We start from the raw sequence: 19477 nt of genomic DNA on the forward strand, positions 1-19477 counted from the left end.
TTCTATCATCAATTGTGACCCTCTTTCCTCATCGATTGTGGCCCTCTTCTCTCGTTGAACGGTGATGCTCACCATTCAACGTGGAGCGTCATATGAGTTAGGATTTTAAAGGAGTTAGATAGATTGCTTGATAAATACATCACATTACTTGTGTCCAAACACAAGTTCTGGAGATGGGTCAGAACTGCAATGAAGCTGGTAGTTCTCTCACCTACTACAAAGGACAACTTTTACAGTGGACAATCAAATGTCTCAATAAAGGTATGGTATAACAAGTATACATACTAGTTAATTTGAAATCATTATTTTGATCAATATATAACTAACATAGTTGAAGAATTAGCTAATTCTGTGTTTTTTTTTCTTCTTGTTAGGTGGCACACCTTAGGCAAATGATAGAGAAATGGATCTACTTGGTTACCTCTCGAATGATCTGGTTATCGCCTGCTCGACTTCTACAACCACAACATCTGAAGATGAAATTCCTATTGATTCAAGGTAACCCAAATCTGAGAAGGAATTATGTTGATGTAGCTTCAAAGAAACCCAAATCTGAAACCAAAATTATGACTTTGTACAAATTTATTAGGGGAAAATACTGCTCTTTTCTGATATTCGAAGATTTACATATTTTTTGGGTTGTGTTATTTATAGTAACTACGTAAAGATGTAGTAATTAGTTGTAGCTAGACATATGTTTTTGGTAATGAAGTCATACGTTTTCATTTTTAACTTGTCGACATAAGTATGATTCTGTAAAATTTTAATAGGGTACTACTCATTATGGAACTTGAATGCTCATTATACTTGTTATCAGAGTCTATTACATGTTCTTGATCGATTGATTATAATGATCAATTCCATAAGATTAATTGGGTCTTCTAGTTCATCAAGAATGGTATTGGTCTATAATGGTATATGCAGGTGCAGAATCTATATATATATGCAGGTGTCGAAATCTGCAGGAAATTCATTATTTGTAATTTTATCTTATTTTTAAAACTAAATTAATATTTGAAACGTTTATAAAATTTTGCTTTACGTATGAATAATTAGCAATGAATATAAGCGATACAAAGGAATAATAATGCCAGATAATATTTATGGTGAGACCCGATATAATGTTATCCTAAGCAAAATAACGCTATATAAAACGTTGCTTAAATTTCTGTACCAGTGCTTTAATTAAATTGAGCAACATATATAACCTATCTAAGAAACGTATGTATCTTTTACTTACTTTAATTAAGCAACAAATATATACGTTCGCAATTCATAGCGAATATTTACTACGCATTTTTGCAACGTATATAAATATTCCTAATAATTAAGGAAACATTTATAAACGTTGCAAAATGGTCGAAATGGTGTTGCGTTAAAGTTCCTTGGAAATTACCTAATAAGAACTGTCGAAAATTAAACTTTGATGCATCTTGTATTTCTCCTAGTCTTAACTCTGGTTTTGTGCTAATTCTAAGAGATGATTCATGAGATAGCAAAGGAGCTAAGTCAGGAGTTGACAGACACATTTTTGTTTCTGATTTGTTCTCAATTCTCTATATTGTTAGTGCCCAATTTTATATTTTTATTTTGTGATTTTATGATTTTGTAAGTCTTATTGAGAAACAAATTTTTGTGGAAAAATTAGCTTAGAAAGTGTTAAAGGCACACAGAAAATTGATAAAGGCATTCCCAATTTGGATAAGGGAACCCTAATGTTAAAGGCACCGCCGCAGTGGATAGGGGCACCCCTTCTTATTCACCAATTTTTGGCGGGTATTTTTTTTTTTGAATCATCGAAGTTTTCTAGATGAGATTTTTCGTGTTCTCACGGATTTGGATTGGTTTGGGCATGTTATGATGAAATAGGTTTGGTAATAGATTTTAGTTCGAAGAAAAAGAACATTTCCATATATATTTGAGCGAATAGGGAGGAGAATTTTCCTCTGGTATTTTGGTTTGAAACTGGTAATGCGTAAACAATAGGATAAAAAAAAATCTTTCTTTAGATTTGACTCTATCAGGTAAAGAGTTTTAAACAACAAAAGATGCGTAGATAAAAGAATAAAAATAAAACTCGAAGGATTATTTCTGAGAAATACAATAAATATATATTTCTGAAAGATATTCAACAATGAGGAGGGATTTTGGTTGTTGTGTATAAATAAGAGGTGAGAAGACTAAAACAGGGTCACACGGAGAGATAGGGAGCTCAGAATGAACAATAAGAGTTGTAGAGGAATATGCAGCAAAGAAGAAAATGAAGAAGAACAATAGGTTGTTGAAGACCGTCGTTAGTAAACCGTACCTATTCTGAGCAACAGAAGACCATCGTTCTTTTAACAGTCTTATTCCTCTGTTAGAGGTCATGTGCAATGCTCACAAACGTTGCAGTTTCACTATTTTGAGAGAGTGTTTGCTATGCAGAGCTAAACCCCATCACCAGAACAACAGAGGAAGCCATATTTCATGATTATCATAAACATAATTATTTTTTTTTAATTATTTTTTGCATTGTATTAATTGATTTATGATTTTTATTAATTAATTGTGATTTTGTTTGATTTTTTTTTGAAGCATAAGATTTATTAAGATTATGACAAAATTACAAGGGGGTATGTTGTACCTATAGAGTCTGTCATTACAATAGGGATAATACAAAGTGGTGTTATATGATCCCATATGGTTGTCAATAAGTTTGTTGAAGTGTTGTCATCCACCACTTTGTTTGTTATCCCATCTTCCACCTGATTCCCTTCCCTGTAATTGTGGTTTACGGTGCAGTGTGGGATTTGGTCCATTCTAGTTTTGATTTCTGCTATCATATATTTTAGGTACCAAGGTGGCGCGGTTGTTGAGTTTAAAAAGTGCAGGAGGTTTTCTGAATCCGTTTCGAATTGTACCTTTGGCCATTATCGATCTCCGTTCTCGTCGCGATAAGCATGGCCCAAGTTTCTGCGGTGAGGGCGGTCGTTATTCCTAGAGGTTGTGCGATGGCTAAGATTGTGATAGGTTTTTCGTTTCTGTAGATGATACCCGCTCCAGCAATACCTGGGTGACCACTAGCTGCCCCATCGGTGTTGATTTTGATCCAGTCTATGTGAGGTTTGCTACAACCTACCAAAATTGTGGTTGAGTGTGGGATCATGTGTGCAGGGTTTTTAGGTAAGTCCATATCTGGTAGCACCGGTGGAAGTCTTTGTTGATCCCAAGTATACTCTTGCTGAAGTTTGATAGCCATTTGCGTTAGGTTTGTTAGGTTTGTTTGCTTTTGGTTGTACAATACATCATTTCTGGATAACCAAAGATACCAGAATAGAAAGCAAAATGCTTTAGTGGCTTCATTTCGAGTTTGTGTTTGAATAAGTTGGGATATAGTTGTTTGACGGTTTAAGGATTGCGGAATGCCTTGAAGGATGTTTTGTGGAGTGGAGAGTCGGGGGAGTAGGAGGTTCCAAGCATCTGTAGAAATCGAGCAATGAAGAAGGATGTGTATTGCTGTTTCAGGATCTGAATTGCACTAGGGACAAATGTTTGAGTTGGTAAGGTGAATCCGGTTAAGGATTTAGAGGGTTGGTATCCCCTCGTTAAGTGCTTTCCACAAGAAAAGTTGTACTTTTGGTGGACAAGGTAGTGTCCATAGGTAGTTGGATGGTGGTAGTGGTTGGTGTTGCTGCAGATCCGAAGTGTCTGTTAGGCATTTGTATCCCGAAGCCGTATTGTATTTCCCTAATTTTGTGAAAGCCCAAATTATTTTATCTGGCAGGTTTTGCTGTGGGAGGTGAAGGTTGATGATTCTTTGTATTATGGGTGGGGGAAGGATATTCAGTTTTTCATGGTTCCAAGACATGGTTGAAGGGTCAATGATATCGGCAACTGATTGTATGGGGTAGCATTGAAAAGGGTCAATGTTATTTTCGATATGTGGGATCCAGTTTGCTTGGATTGGGGTATTTAATCCGTTTCCTATTTAGTGGAAGAGGTGTTTTTTTAAGGTGGATATGAGGGAAGTCAGCTGTCTCCAATGGGGGCGTATGGAAGAGGGGGGAGGGGGGATATTTTGAAGGATGGGTTGATGTTTTAGGTATTTTTCGTTGTAAAGCAAGGCACCACCGAGTTTGGTTTCTCATGGATGTTCCAGATTCTCTTCATGAGGAGGGCCTTGTTATGCTGCTGTGAATTCCTAATCCTCCTTTTGATTTAGGTTGGATGAGCTTATCAAATCCTATTAGGTGCAGCTTCCTGGTGGTTGAGTCGTGTCCCCAAAAGAAATCCCTTGTGATGCGATCCATTTTCTTATGGATATGTGCTGGAAGCATATGTGTTTGCATGATGTGGTTGGATGTAGGTGTAAGTGAATGTTTTATGAGAACCATTCTTCCTACCCGTGTTAAGCATTTGGTCATCCATCCTTTTGCCTTGCGAGCAAGTCATTGAAGGAGGGGTGCAAAAATATGTTGTGATATTCTTCCTTGTTTAAATTGCACTCCTAGGTAGGTAGGCGGGGTTGAAGTTGTTGGCATACCAAAAAGTTGCTGGAGATCGTCTATTTGTTGTTGGTCGAGCCTCGGGTGGTGAATTATCGTTAATTTTGAAGTGTTGATATGTTGACTTGCAGAGGTGCTATAAGTGTGTAGCAGTCACTTTAGATGATTTGTGCCTTCTGTTGTTGCTTTATAGGTTATTAGTAGGTCATCCACATACATGAGATGTAGGATTGGGGGGGCCTTCTGTGAAATACGGAGCCCTTCTATATTTTTTTTCGTTTCTAAATTTCCCAAATTTGTTGATAGGATTTCCGCGCAGATGATAAAGATATAAGAAGAGAGGGGGTCCCCCTACCTTATTTCTCTAGTGGGGGTAATGTATCTGTGCGGTGTTCCGTTGATGTTGACTAAGTAGGTTACCGTGGAGATGCAAAGCATGATGTAATCCACAACGGTTTGCGGAAAACCTAGCATGGTGAAAGCGTGTTTGATAAAACCCCAGTCTAATGAATCATAAGCTTTTTGTATATCAAGTTTGAGCGCTACTTTAGGATCCTTGGTTCGACTTGATGATTTGATGTAGTGGAAAAGCTCACCGGATTGCTATGTTATCATGAATTGATCTTTGGGGGAAAAAAGAACTTTGATAAGGGATAATTACGAAAGGAAGGATAGGTCTTATGCGATTGACTAGTATCTTGGAAATAATTTTGTACGAGATATTCCAGAGTCTTATTGGTCTATATTGCGATGGTTTAAAAGGGTGTTATACTTTTGGGATTAGGGTGAGGTTAGTATGATTCAAGAGTGGGTTGATGGTAAGGGAGTTGAAAAAACTTCGTACCATTTCAGTAATTTGTGGTCGGGTTGTCTCCCAGAAGACTTTGAAAAATCTGCTAATATAGTCGTCCGGTCCTGGGGAGCGCTCTGAGCCAATGGAAAAAAGTGCATGCTTGATCTCATAGGGGGTTACCTCCATAGTGAGGAAAGAACATTGTTGGGGAGTGAGTCTTGGAGTGATGTCTTTAAACAAGGTTTCATCGATCGTCGTACTTGGTGCCGTATATTGATCAGTGAAATGATCCAGCATAAGATTGATGATAACGTTTTTATCTTAGATCCAATTATTTTGTTGGTCCTGTAGTTGTTGAATGTTGTTACAACTTCGATGAATTGTTGCTTTTGTGTGAAAGAAAGTTGTGTTGTGATCTCCCATTTGTAGCCATTGTATTCTGGATCTTTGTTTCCATTAGGCCGCGTGGAAGTCTAGCAAGGTGAGATGATCTATACGAAGTTGCTTTTCTACAAGAAGCCAATGGTCTAGAGTTGGTCCCGTTTGCGTAGCACATTGATGTTGCACCTGCTTGATTTTGGCCGTTGATTTCTTGATAAAAGTGCGTAGATGGCCTAAATTGATTTTACTCAACTCCATCATGGTTTCACCGGTTGAGATTAGCTTCAATAGAGGTTTAATTGAGGGTCTGAATCATGTAGTTTGTCCCAAGCAAAGTTTACCACTTGATATGATTGAGGGTGAGATAGCCACAAATGCTCAAATTTGTAGTTCTTGTTTCCTTTCCAGTCAAAAGTTTTTTTTTGTAGTAGAATCGGCGCATGATCTGAAGCAATTCGTGGTAGATGCATGATTGCTGCATGTGGGTTGGCAGTTCTCCAATGTTGATTGGATAAAGCTCTATCTAGGCGTTCCTGGATATTTTCCTGGCCATGCTGGTTGTTTGTCCAAGTATAAGGGTCTCCTCGGAATCCTAAGTCTAAAAAACCCATCTGGTCGATTAGAGTTAGGAAAGGTTGATTCTGAGCATCAGTGATTTGTCTGCCGCCCTCTTTCCCGATTGATCCATGACTTCATTGAAGTGCCGATTAGAATCCATGGTGTGGTTGTTCTAGGGAATAGAGTTGGGAAGTCTTCACAGAAATCTTTTCTGACGAGTGGTTGTGGTGGTCCATATATACCTGTGCATATCCAAGGTTGGCCTGGTGCGAGGGGGTGACGATGGCATGAATATAGCTTTGAGATTTTTGGAGGATTTTTAAATTTATATCGTTATTCCACATGAGGAAGAGTCCTCCTCTCCTGCCAATTTTAGGGACGGAGCAACTATTCTGGAATTGTAGGGTTTGAGCAATGCGTAGGATTTGGTTGTCGTCGGCTAAGGTTTCAGATATGAATAGAATGACGGGTTTATCCATTGAAACCAGTCCACGCAGGTGTTGCGTCGCCGGTGGTTGGTTAATTCCTTGGCAGTTCCATGCCAAGATAGACATGGTTGTAGCGTTGTAGAAACAAGTAGCTTAAGAAGGCAAAGTTAGAAAAATTAGTATAGCATGGGGTAAATGCAGACAAGGATGGCTGGATAAAGGTTACTGAAGGCTATAGAATAGCCGCAAGACAGAAAATGAATCACATGACAATCAAAACGCAGGAAATCCCAGATAACGCCTAAAGAAATTTAGTTAAAGAACAACCAACACGAAATCGAGAGTGAAAAAACACCAAGCAGTAAAAGAGTAAGGTTGCGAAGGTCTAAAATCGGAGACACAGGGGGAGCCTACTAGAAGATGCTTAACAAAGCTATCACGGAGGGGATAGAGAGGCCCAGGGAGAATGCAGAAGCATGTAGGGGAGTTAAAGGAACGGAAAGAGTAGGAAATTAAGGAGCAAAAGAAGTCTAATGAATTGCAGAGCAAAACAAATTATAATTTGACAATAACTGAAAATACGAGGATACCCAAATATACCTCAATCTAAAACTTTTCCACCTATAAGTCCTTTCTTCGAAAGTGATTGTATATAGACCGAGTCGAGACAATACAACTAATCAGTTCACACTTCGTGTAATCGTCTATAGATACGAGATCGATACAATACAACAACGAAGTATGTTTACTTGATAAAGGGTTCAGACTTAACCAAACACAATAGGATTACTATCAAGTAAATAGTAATTAACGTTTGTGTATTTTACTTCTTATTATAATAAAAAATAATTATAATTGCGGAAATATAAAAGTAAAAGACACAACAAGATTTTGTTAACGAGGAAACCGGAAATGCAGAAAAACCCCGGGACCTTGTTCAGAATTGAATACTCTCAGGATTAAGCCACTATACAAAATCAAACCAACTTCGTATAATTGAGACCAAGCAACTAAACTTATAGTTCACCTAGTTCCGTCTGTATTCCCACCCCTCCAACTTGTAATAAGTCACGTACTTGTAACAATTCCTTTGGTTCGTATTCCAAATAGTAAAGGAGCAACAAATCTGTTTGGTAACAACTCTTTTCAACCAAGTGATATGAGTTCGACAAAAGGCTCTTTCGTTTATCCCAATAAACTCCTTTGTCAGGTCCTTATATCTATCTAATAACAACTACCAAAGTAATTGTCAAGATTTTGCAATCAATACTTTGAATCACAAAGAATTGAATTTATGTCGATCTACTCAACTAATCAATCCAATCTACCACAAGGATAAACCGATTATAGTTGGATCCTCTCTAACCGAAACAAGTATTGTGCACACCAAAGATTATGAACCCAAATCAGAAATCTTCTTCGTCTTCAAATCTTCTTAGATCTTCAATAAACACCTGCACACAATCAACTTAAATCTCTTGTGATCAATCACACACAGAATGGAGTCTGTTAAAAATGGATTATCACAAGACGTCTTTAGATCTACAAACAGTCTAAAGATCCTCGTCGAAACTTCGATCTAGTTTGAGTGAATCTTATATCATAAGAGAAGATTCTTAAGCATAAAAAAACCAGGTGCAATCAAAGTTCATCAACCGTTAGTCAATCAAATCAATCGAAAACTAAAAATAAACCGCAATTATCTGGTTTTCCACCAACGGTACTAATAGAGATTCTCAATCCCAAAGAAGTCTTTAAACTGCGCGGTCGTAAGAGATTTCGCCTAATTAGGTTACTTTCCTTTCCGAATAGGCGGCTCCACCAGTAACAACACAACTAGGTAGTTTTCCTGGCTCTGAGGATTAGTTTGCTCGAAACGCAAACTTTGATATTTATAGACCAAGAAAGTTTGGACACCAAAGAATTTCCAAAACCGAAAATATTCTCAAGATATGCAATATATTCCAAATTCGGTTTCCATAATTCCTGGAAACGCTTTGTCCAAACACTGACCGAAAATCTCTTAGAAAATCTCCAACTAGTAAATGCACATTACTAATTTTCATTTTCTAAAAATAAAATTAAAAACCTTAATTAAAAGATTCTCAATTATTTTCGATCCGGGATTTTTTCCTTTAGATATCAAGGAATATCTTTGAACAATAAAAGATAAGCGTTACTGCACACGTTCAAAGTATCCGACATCTTAACTTTGTAAGTCCTATTACATACTACAATCTTGAAACCGATTTGCCACACTTCCAAACAAGTTTATAATTGGTTCATCTGACTTTCAAGAACTATGCGATTGATTAAGAACACTCAATCACCAAACATGGGTTTCACGGTTCTACCAAAACAAGTTTCGGTTCTGCCTCCATGTGAGTACTGGATTTAGTGACACTAGCTTTCCAAAATTAGGTTGACTAGGTACTAGGATCGGTTCCCACATATATATGGTATCTAACTTGTATTTATTGCACATGTCCAAAGGATCGGTTCCCAATGTCTAAAAGCGTGTTGCACATGTTCATAGGATCAGTTCCCAATATCTAGAAACTTGTTGCACCTCATACAAGGATTGATTCCCCTCATGTGATTGGTTGCACCTCTTACTAGGATTGGTTCCCCTTTGCGTAGAGTTGGTGATACCAATTACAACAAATCGATCATACCATCTCAGGTGATTACTTAAGATCGGTTTCACTAATAAAAGTCATACCAATACAAAAGTCAGGCCTTGTGAATAGTTTTACCAAGAACATAAACAAGTCATGAGCGGTTATACTAATCACACATATTGGTAGTTCAAAAGATATGCAATGAATAACAATACCAATAAGCCTAGCGATTTCCCTTTCGATTCACAAAACAAGTGCATGAATTTACTTCCTTTAAACGAATATAAAACATTGTTTCCTAGGATGAAATCTTAACCTCATACGCATACATAATCACAATAGCATTCAAACGATTATGTCGATATCTTATATACGAAGTTCAAAAGATAAGCGTTATACTTCGTATTGTATTCCTTAATACTATGTCTAACTAGAGTGTAATCATTCATGCTTCGCAGTTATGTTTTGAATATGCATGACTTGAAAGATACGTTAGGGGATGAAACAGTTCAAGTCAAATATCACTAACCTTAAGTGGAAGGATGATGTTGTTGTTGTAGCTCCTTACTTCTTCACTTCTTCAAGTCTTCCTAATACTTATAATGTCTCATTGATAGACACATTTTGTGTCTAATTTGATCTCAATACTATTTATTGTTGGCACTCGATTTTGTACTAATTTTGATATTTTATGTGTTTGTAGGCATTTTTGGGAATAAAACATTTTTGGAAAATTCGGCTCGAAAAGGTGGTTAAGGCGTCCGCAAGACACTTGTTATTCGGACTCCCAGTTTTGGATAAAGGGCACCTTCTTCACTATTTGCACACCAGTGCTATTCGCACCCCACAAATGGATAAGGGGACACCCATCTTCATCACCATGAGAATTATTTTGGCGGGAACTTTTGCAGTCAGCAGGAGTAACTTTTGTTTGAATTTTGGAGTGGTTTGAGTGAGATTGAATCGCGATTTTTGTCTGGGATAGACTTGGATCGACGAAACAGGGATGGTAACACGTTCGACTTCGTAAAAAATGGGAAGTACATGGTCTCCTCACGATGAAACAGGGTGACAACATTCTCGGACTCTTTTGAGATATTTTTGGTAGATTGTACGAGACCTGAGAGTGTGTTGCTCAGTATTTTTATGTGTTTAAATGATCACTCGACGTGTTTGGAGTGTTCCGACACGAGTACTCGGGATAAGAAGAGATATTCTCGCCGGTCAAAGAAAGCAGGGCAAGATACGTTTACAAGGGAGTTTTTCACGGGATTGCATAGGATTTAGTCGTGTAATGCGTATATTTTGAGTGTGCTAAGATACAACAGGAACATGTAGAAGATAAATAACGATATTCGACAGCAACAGGAGTGCGTGAAAGAGCAAGAAAGGAAAAAAAATCCGTTAATGGCAGGGGAGTAAAAGAGGATTATTCTTGAGTTAATTACGAGATTCGATGATGATAGTGGGTATAAAAAGGATGTTGAGGAGTCATATAGGGGAATGGAGAGTTGGGGAAGAGAATAGAGAGCTACAGAGAAGAGATTGGACGAGTTGCAGAGAATATTTTTCTGCTGCTGTAGAACACGAAGAACACGAAGAACAGACTACCAAAGACAGTCGTTTTCCAACAGTGACAACGACGCTTAGCCGTGGGTCGTATAGCTACAGTGGTTGCGACACATAGTGACAGTCGTGGAAGCTACAACGTTAGTAACAGTTTATTGTTGTATCTGTAACAATTATAACTGTTACAAAGGCCCTGTTTTATACCTTTTCTCCTTGTAGACACGTTTTTGAGCAATGAAAAATTCCTTTGAGTGTGTTTTCACCATGCGGAGCTAGACCCCGTCACTGGGATAACGGAGGAAGCAACTTTTCATGATTGTGGTAATGAATTAATTCTTTTATTGACTTTTTGCATAGATTTAATTGTTTTATGATTTCTATTAAATATTTGTTATTTTGTTAGATGACGCATGCTTAGTTCTAAATACTTCTGATGCGTCATGCTTTTAACTTACAAATAATATTTTACGAAATCTATTTTTGGCAAAGAACTAGAGTCACAACTTCTTTTGTTTGAGCTATATTGTCTAGAGTTAATGACTGAACCATAACAATATGAAAAGTAGTGGAATCCTGCGTCTCAGCGTCTCTTCAACTTGTGACAAATTGTGTATATATATTTTTCCTTATTTTATTTTCTTTATTAAGTCTTAAAACAAATTCTCAACAAATCTGAGTGAACGAATCATCTTACTACAACATCATTGAAAAATACCATCAATTTTTGGCGCCGCCGACGCGGATTTGTTTATAAATTTATTTTTAGTTTTTCTATTTGGTATTTCTTGTTTGCTTTCAGATTTGGAACTGAGCTAAAGAAAAGGGGAGAAAGTGCTGAAAAAAAAAGGCAAGCCAAAGAAGAAAAGAAAGGAGGAATCCAAAAGGAGTGAAGAAGAAAATTTTTGTATATAGATATTCTATTTTATTTTTTTTAGAAACTGTAATTAAGGTTTTTATTTTTGGACATTTTGTTTATTTTCGGACATTGAACTTTGGGACTTTATTTTTTTTAAACCCTACGGAAGGGTACTTTTAAATATAAACTGTGTGCAGAGAAGGACGACAATTACGATATCGTCTCGGCCCCTCGGGTTCGTACACGACATTGGAGTTGTGGCCCGAGTCGACTTCAACGGTTCATCCCCCGTCTGGAACGGGAGGTAAGAATTCTAAACACCCGCGAATATCCTGTCAGCGGGTTTACTGGATGATTTTGTATGCATATATGTTGAGGACCTGAATTCGGATTTAATTTTCTAGTAAAGGGCAAGGCCTAGCCAAATCAAGATAAGGACTCGGATTTCATCACTGTTTCCTTCTTGCCCGCCTTAGGAACACGTAACCTACGCGAACCTAAGCTTAAAATACTGACTAGAACGATACCGATAGGGTAACGAGCTTAATAGGAAAGTCATTCGAAAAATATTGGTTACTCTTTTAAGCATACTTCAAAGTTCATGATGGTTTATGTGAGTTGAATGCGTGACTGCGCCGCCTTGTAATGCGGTGATGCCTTGGGTATCAAAGCTCCACGCAGCTTCCCTCGCCTCTATTCAACTTACTTTGACTCTGATTAATTCCAGAGGGGTTTGCTTAAATTGTAACGAATTCCCTTTTGAAAGAATAGAAGCTGGTCTAGAAACAATCTAAGTGGAGCCATCATGCTTTTTGTTTGCTAGATAAAATAGGCTTGTTGTGGTCAAGTCAGCCTTCTTTTTGTTTGTTTAGAATTTCCTTGCGGTTAGGATGTCGAACTGGTATTATAATAGCCAATACAATGAGTATCCGACTGAGCAGCTTGGACATTATCCTTTTTATGACCATAGTGTGAATAGTGATTGGGAACGCGAAACTTTTGAAGATTATGTTCCATACCATTGTGAGCCCAATTACTATCCATATACCCACAGGTCATATGAGAAAAACAATCCTTCTATTTCTCTAGAAGAGTCTCTCAAGAGTTTCAATGAGTCAACACAAAAGTTATTTATGAAAGAGACTTATAATATTCTTCTCCCAGAAGAGTCGGTAGAGCGGTCAACTAAGATATCTCTAGAAGATACCCTCAAGCAATTTACTGAGAGTACAAATAGGATTGTGGAAAAACTTGCTCAGGATAGTCTTAATTTCCAGTGTAGTTTTCCCAATACCACCCTCGAAATAAGGATAGTTTTTATTCACATAATCAAGATGACGAGGTTAGAATTGGTACCACTACTTGTTTTGATAAGGTTCGATCGTTTTCATGTTATTATAATGATGATTATGATGAGGATAGTATTGATGAAGAACATGAAGTATGTAGGCATAGTGATCAGGAATTTGTTACTCCGATTGAGCTTTGTAATGATAGTGTTGTTTCTAGTACAAATCCAAATAATTTTAATAATTATTCACCTATTCAAAAGGATGAGGATTTGACTAGAGATACCACCGTTTTATACGATGTAGTTCATGATCCTTTAGCCTGCAGTATGTTGGATAATTCATTATTTGATGTGCCTATCAGTGAATCTAAGGAAGTAACCATGATTAACACCTTAGTTAATGAGCCTTTATGATAATCCTTTATATGATTGTGATGATGGTTTAGAGGAAAGAGTTTATGCTGAGAATATTGTTTTAGAATCTAGCGATTTAGAAACACTAGTCTTAGAAGATGATAAACTCGTAGAAATGAGTGAGTATGAACCCAACTTAGAAGAATCAATTGACCATTTCCAGGAAACTGATGATCAAGAAATTAGGGAAGTTGTGACTAGTCTTTATAGAGACACAGAAAACTCTAAGTTTGGGGGTGATTATCATTCTCCGTGTTCCTTAACTCTTAGAAAGTTCCCTCGTGTAGGACTTGACATTTATGCCTCAACCATGTTACAAGATTATCTTCATACATGTTTTACCGAACCTAATGATGTCCATAAAGAAGCTCAGTTTTTAGAAACATATCCTCTGGTTGATGTGGTTAACCCAGGCTATGATACCAAGATTGACTTTGTTTTCCCACCAAAAACTTTTCAACCAATTATGGGAACATAAGATTTTCAGATGTGTCGGTTATTAAGTTTTGAGACTAAACCTAATTACTTTAGGATATTAGGGTCGACACATTTTCTTAAGGAAGACCACCTCTTTAATTGTGGTCAGCTGTGTGAGTCAAATCTAATTGACTTAGAGGATCCCCAATTATTCAGGTTGTTTTTATGTGCTTCTAAGTTCTTAGTTGAGTTTTTCCAGACTCTAATGCCTGAACCGGATCTTAGCTTTGAGGAAATCCAATCGATGAGAGATGTTTATTTAGACCCTTTTATAGAGCCTGAACCTGAACCACAACTAGATATAGTTGTCTTAAGCAGGGGTATGTTCGGTATCTTCTTGGTCTGTTGCACTTTCCTCTTCTTGTGGGTAATAATTTTTGAATCAGATGACCCACAATTATTCCGGCTACTGCTATATGATTCTACGAGGTAACTAATTCTTCCAATGTCTGGCTGAAGACTTTAAACTTAGCACTTCTTGGGAGGTAACCCATGCTCATGCAACACGGTAATATCTTTCCTTAACTCTTTTGCTTCAAGTGGTAACCGTTTCTCCTTGTTCATTTTATCTTTAGAACATTGAGGACAATGTTAGATTTAAGTTTGGGGGTATGGGAGAAAATTTTTAGTTGCAGTAAAAAAAAAAACTCCAGAGCCTAGAAATTTATGTTTAGTAAGGATGGTACTAACCAGTCTAAGTGGATGGAAGCATTTTGGTTGTAGAAGTTGAGGAACCAGTCTGATTAGATGGAAACATCTAAAGAGTCTATTCATAAAAGCACAGAGCTCAGGTGTTAGAATTTAAAAAAAACATGGTAGTTTCGCCATATCTCGTTGAATCCTAATCCTTCTGTTTTTATTTTTTAAGTGATTTGGTGGGGCACACAATTCAAGTTGTTACCTTTGCTAGGGTGAAATAGGGTGATTGAGATACCAAAAATAAATAAATTAAGACCAGACCATCACACCAACCGGAATAAATTCAATAAAGTCGACCACTGGTGCCCTTGTATATGCCAGTTGTGTTGACCTAGAGTTAGGTTTATCGACCACTGGTCCCCTTGTATATGCCAGTTGTGTTGATATTAGTCAGACCGGTATCTCAGTCCATTAGGATAGGTTCATCCTGGCAGAGGCCTTCAGACAGATATGGGAAACACCATTCACTTTAAACCATCAATCTTTTCTCTTTATCCATCTTCTTAATCTTTCCATGTGATTGGTTGACTCCGGTTATGATGTACAGAAACTATCTGAGTAGAGCTCTGTCAATTTATATGAATTTTAGTATGCTTGAGTGCAAACTCGTGTACAACAATTGGAATTTCGCATCAGGGTACTTCCTCCTATAGTCAATAGGTATGCCAACCAAGGAGATTATTTAGTGCCTTCCAAGGTTCTGCGTAGATAGCTAGGATCTGAAGTAATGGTTTTGTGGGTACACTTCTGGTAAACACTCCCGATATTAACTCGGTTTTATTTTTTTATTAGCTTTGCTCGAGGACTAGCAAATAATAAATTTGGGGGTATTTGATAGACACATTTTGTGTCTAATTTGATCTCAATACTATTTACTGTTGGCACTCGATTTTGTACTAATTTTGATATTTTATGTGTTTGTAGGCATTTTTGGGAATAAAATATTTTTGGAAAACTCGGCTCGAAAATGTGGTTAAGGCGCCCGCAAGACACTTTTTATTCGTACTCCCAGCTTTGGATAAGGGGCACTCAGTTACTAAGGGGTACCTTCTTCACTATTTGCACCCCAGTGCTATTCACACCCCACAGATGGATAAGGGGACACCCATGATCATCACCGTGAGAATTATTTTGGCGGGAACTTTTGCAGCCAGCAGGAGTAACTTTTGTTTGAATTTTGGAGTGGTTTGAGTGAGATTGAATCGCGGTTTTTGTCTGGGATAGACTTGGATCGACGAAACAGGGATGGTAACACGTCCGACTTCGTAAAAAATGGGAAGTACATGGTCTCCTCACGATGAAACAGAGTGACAACATTCTCGGACTCTTTTGAGATATTTTTGGTAGATTGTACGAGACCTGAGAGTGTGTTGCTCAGTATTTTTACGTGTTTGAATGATCACTCGACGTGTTTGGAGTGTTCCAACACGAGTACTCGGGATAAGAAGAGATATTCTCGCCGGTCAAAGAAAGCAGGGCAAGCTACATTTACAAGGGAGTTTTTCACGGGATTGCATAGGATTTAGTCGTGTAATGCGTATGTTTTGAGTGTGCTAAGATACAACAGGAACGTGTAGAAGATAAATAACGATATTCGACAGCAACAGGAGCGCGTGAAAGAGCAAGAAAAGGAAAAAAATTCCGTTAATGGCAGGGGAGTAAAAGAGGATTATTCTTGAGTTAATTACGAGATTCGATGATGATAGTGCGTATAAAAAGGATGCTGAGGAGTCATAGAGGGGAATGGAGAGTTGGGGAAGAGAATAGAGAGCTACAGAGAAGAGATTGGACGAGTTGCAGAGAATATTTTTCTGCTGCTGTAGAACACGAAGAACACGATTAACAGACTACCAAAGACAGTCGTTTTCCAACAGTGACAACGACGCTTAGCCATGGGTCGTATAGCTACAGTGGTTGCGACACATAGTGACAGTCGTGGAAGCTACAACGTTAGTAACAGTTTATTGTTGTATCTGTAACAATTATAACTGTTACAAAGGCCCTGTTTTATACTTTTTCTCCTTGTAAACACCTTTTTGAGCAATGAAAAATTCCTTTGAGTGTGTTTTCACCATGCGGAGCTAGACCCCGTCACTGGGACAACTGAGGAAGCAACTTTTCATGATTGTGGTAATGAATTAATTCTTTTATTGACTTTTTGCATAGATTTAATTGTTTTATGATTTCTATTAATTATTTGTTATTTTGTTAGATGACGCATGCTTAGTTCTAAATACTTCTGATGCGTCATGCTTTTAACTTACAAATAATATTTTACGAAATCTATTTTTGGCAAAGAATTAGAGTCACAACTTCTTTTGTTTGAGCTATATTGTCTAGAGTTAATGACTGAACCATAACAATATGAAAAGTAGTGGAATCCCGCGTCTCAGCGTCTCTTCAACTTGTGACAAATTGTGTATATATATTTTTCCTTATTTTATTTTCTTTATTAAGTCTTAAAACAAATTCTCAACAAATCTGAGTGAATAAATCATCTTACTATAACATCATTGAAAAATACCATCACTCATATCTTAATACTTTCAAGCTAACCTATATGAAGTTGACTCAGTACATAATCAAGCGACTCTTTAAATGAGTTTTGGTTCACTAAAATATGACAACCAAACTTGGCATACCAACGCTTGGTGGGTTCAACCGAGCTATGCTCTAACAACAACAAAGAGTATAGGGATGAGTGAAGAAGTAAAGCAACACTGAGACTGAAAGTAACAAGGTAACAAGGATTATAGAGAAACTGGCAGGAAAGTGAGAAACTACAATTAACCAGAGCTTGAAGCCAACAACTACTGGGAACAAAAATACGGTATAGTTACTAACAGGGTTTAGAGAAAGGGGAATGAAGGTGAAAAGCAAATGCAACCAGATTCAGGGGAAATAACAAACATACAAGATGGTTATAAGAAAAGCACTCACATATTTAACTACGGTTCCAGCGAAGAAGAAAACGACTAATCTAGATAAAATTATACAGTAAACTTACTATGGCATACACACAGACATTTCAGCTAGATTAAATATGATTACAAGTGACTTATTACGACATACTCACATATATCATATGACTATTACAAGTGACTTACTACGACATACACACATACTAATATCCTACCAAGAAATGTGGTTAATCATGCTTTTAATCTGGGTAATCCTACAGCAAAAAACAGATTAAAGCTCTACTAAACTATGGTAAACAAGATAAAACAGGAAATAGCAAATAGAAGATAGCAAGAAACAAAAGAGAGGGGTATCCACTCGCCCATGAATGTGTCGTTGCGAGTTGTGTTTGAGTGTGACATCCTATAGAGTTCAGTCCTGGTCTGTTGGGGGGCTGAATTGTGACTGCTGGTTTAGAGGAATATGGCGCTGTTATTGTTGAGGTTGAATGACTTGGTCAGTTGAGCTTTCTGGAAGGTTTGAATCAAGTAAAGGAACTGACTCAGCCAAGTCTTCAATTCTAGGCCATTTGGCAGGTTCGGTTTGTTCCATCCATTAATTATAATCCTCTTGTGAGACTCCTCTAAGGTTGCTTGTCGCCGTTGATGTGCCTTGATCGATGCTCATAAGGAAGTATTGTTGCTCTGGGTTTTGTCTTTTCAGGCTTACCCAATTTAGAGTGCTAGTAGGGCTTGATGTAGTTGAAGCTGAGTCCAAATCAGAAAGCATATCATATTCAATATCCGAAGTGATGAAAGGAACGGGGCTTGCAGCTGCAGTTGCGGGTGCAGATGGCAGTTCAAGAGGATTGAGTTGCTGAGATGCTATTTCTTCTACTGAATCATCCCCTACTACCTCCCATTCTGAAATAGTTCTTTCCGAGTCGGACGACATGTCAGAATGAAAACCAACTTGCAAATAACCTTCGCCAGGACCCTCCCCGTCTGTATATGATACTGCGGACTGTTCACGGATAGTATTGATTGGAGAGTAGAGGTTTTCTAAACTCCAATCACTATCTGGATCATCTTTGTCGATATTATAAAGGGCTTCTTGATGATATGCTGCATGTGCAAAAGGGTCTTCAGGGAATGGATTGTGCTCAGGCAGATCATCAGGTTGCACAGGCATCTGCATACTTGGGTGATTAAGCAGGAAGTAACCGAGATAGTCTTCATTCTCATACCCTAGTCGGTTGCAGAAATTGCAGAAAATCCTGGAAAGCTCAAGGTAGGTCATATCCACTCTATTTACTTCGTATCTGTTGTTTGGCGTGTAATAACCAAACTGCAAAGGCCTAGAAGTATCTATCCTGATCCTAATACCCATTGATCCAGAACCGTTGTTCTCTTGGATTGGATTATAAAACGCCATAAGGGTGCCGAAACGAGAGGTATTATCAAGAACATTCACGATATCAGTTTGCCCTGGGTACATGTTTCTAAGTATAACTTCAAAGTATTCAAAGGAGAGGGAGATATTTCTGGGGGTGATGGACGAAGTCCATTCTTGTATCAAAAAAAGATCATCAAAAATAACTCTGGTTCCATACCTCAACACACTAGCCAGTTCATGAGCTAGTTCAAATCTAATACGGTAATGAAATCTTCCAAATTTTGAAACAAATATTTTTCCAGCAAGGTTCCAACGGTATTTTAAAGCTTCTTTGAGAATGAATGAGTTTTTGTTCAGTCGGGTGAGGAAACCACCAACAATGCGACCACGCCAATTGATTCTGTTATAGGGGTGGAGTCTGGGTGGGGTATTACTAAAGACATGGTGTCTTACATGGGGATTGTAAGCTAAATTGTTGTGAAAGGGTTGTTGGTTCTGTGATACTTCACCATTCCAAAGCCTGGACATGGTGACAAGGTATTGAATTTAAATGTTTAAGCAGGTTTATGAATCGGTTGCAGGCATAAGGAACTAGAGGAAAGTTAGG

This window comes from Papaver somniferum, chromosome 7 (genome assembly GCF_003573695.1).
Source record: "Papaver somniferum cultivar HN1 chromosome 7, ASM357369v1, whole genome shotgun sequence".
Taxonomy (NCBI): domain Eukaryota; kingdom Viridiplantae; phylum Streptophyta; class Magnoliopsida; order Ranunculales; family Papaveraceae; genus Papaver; species Papaver somniferum.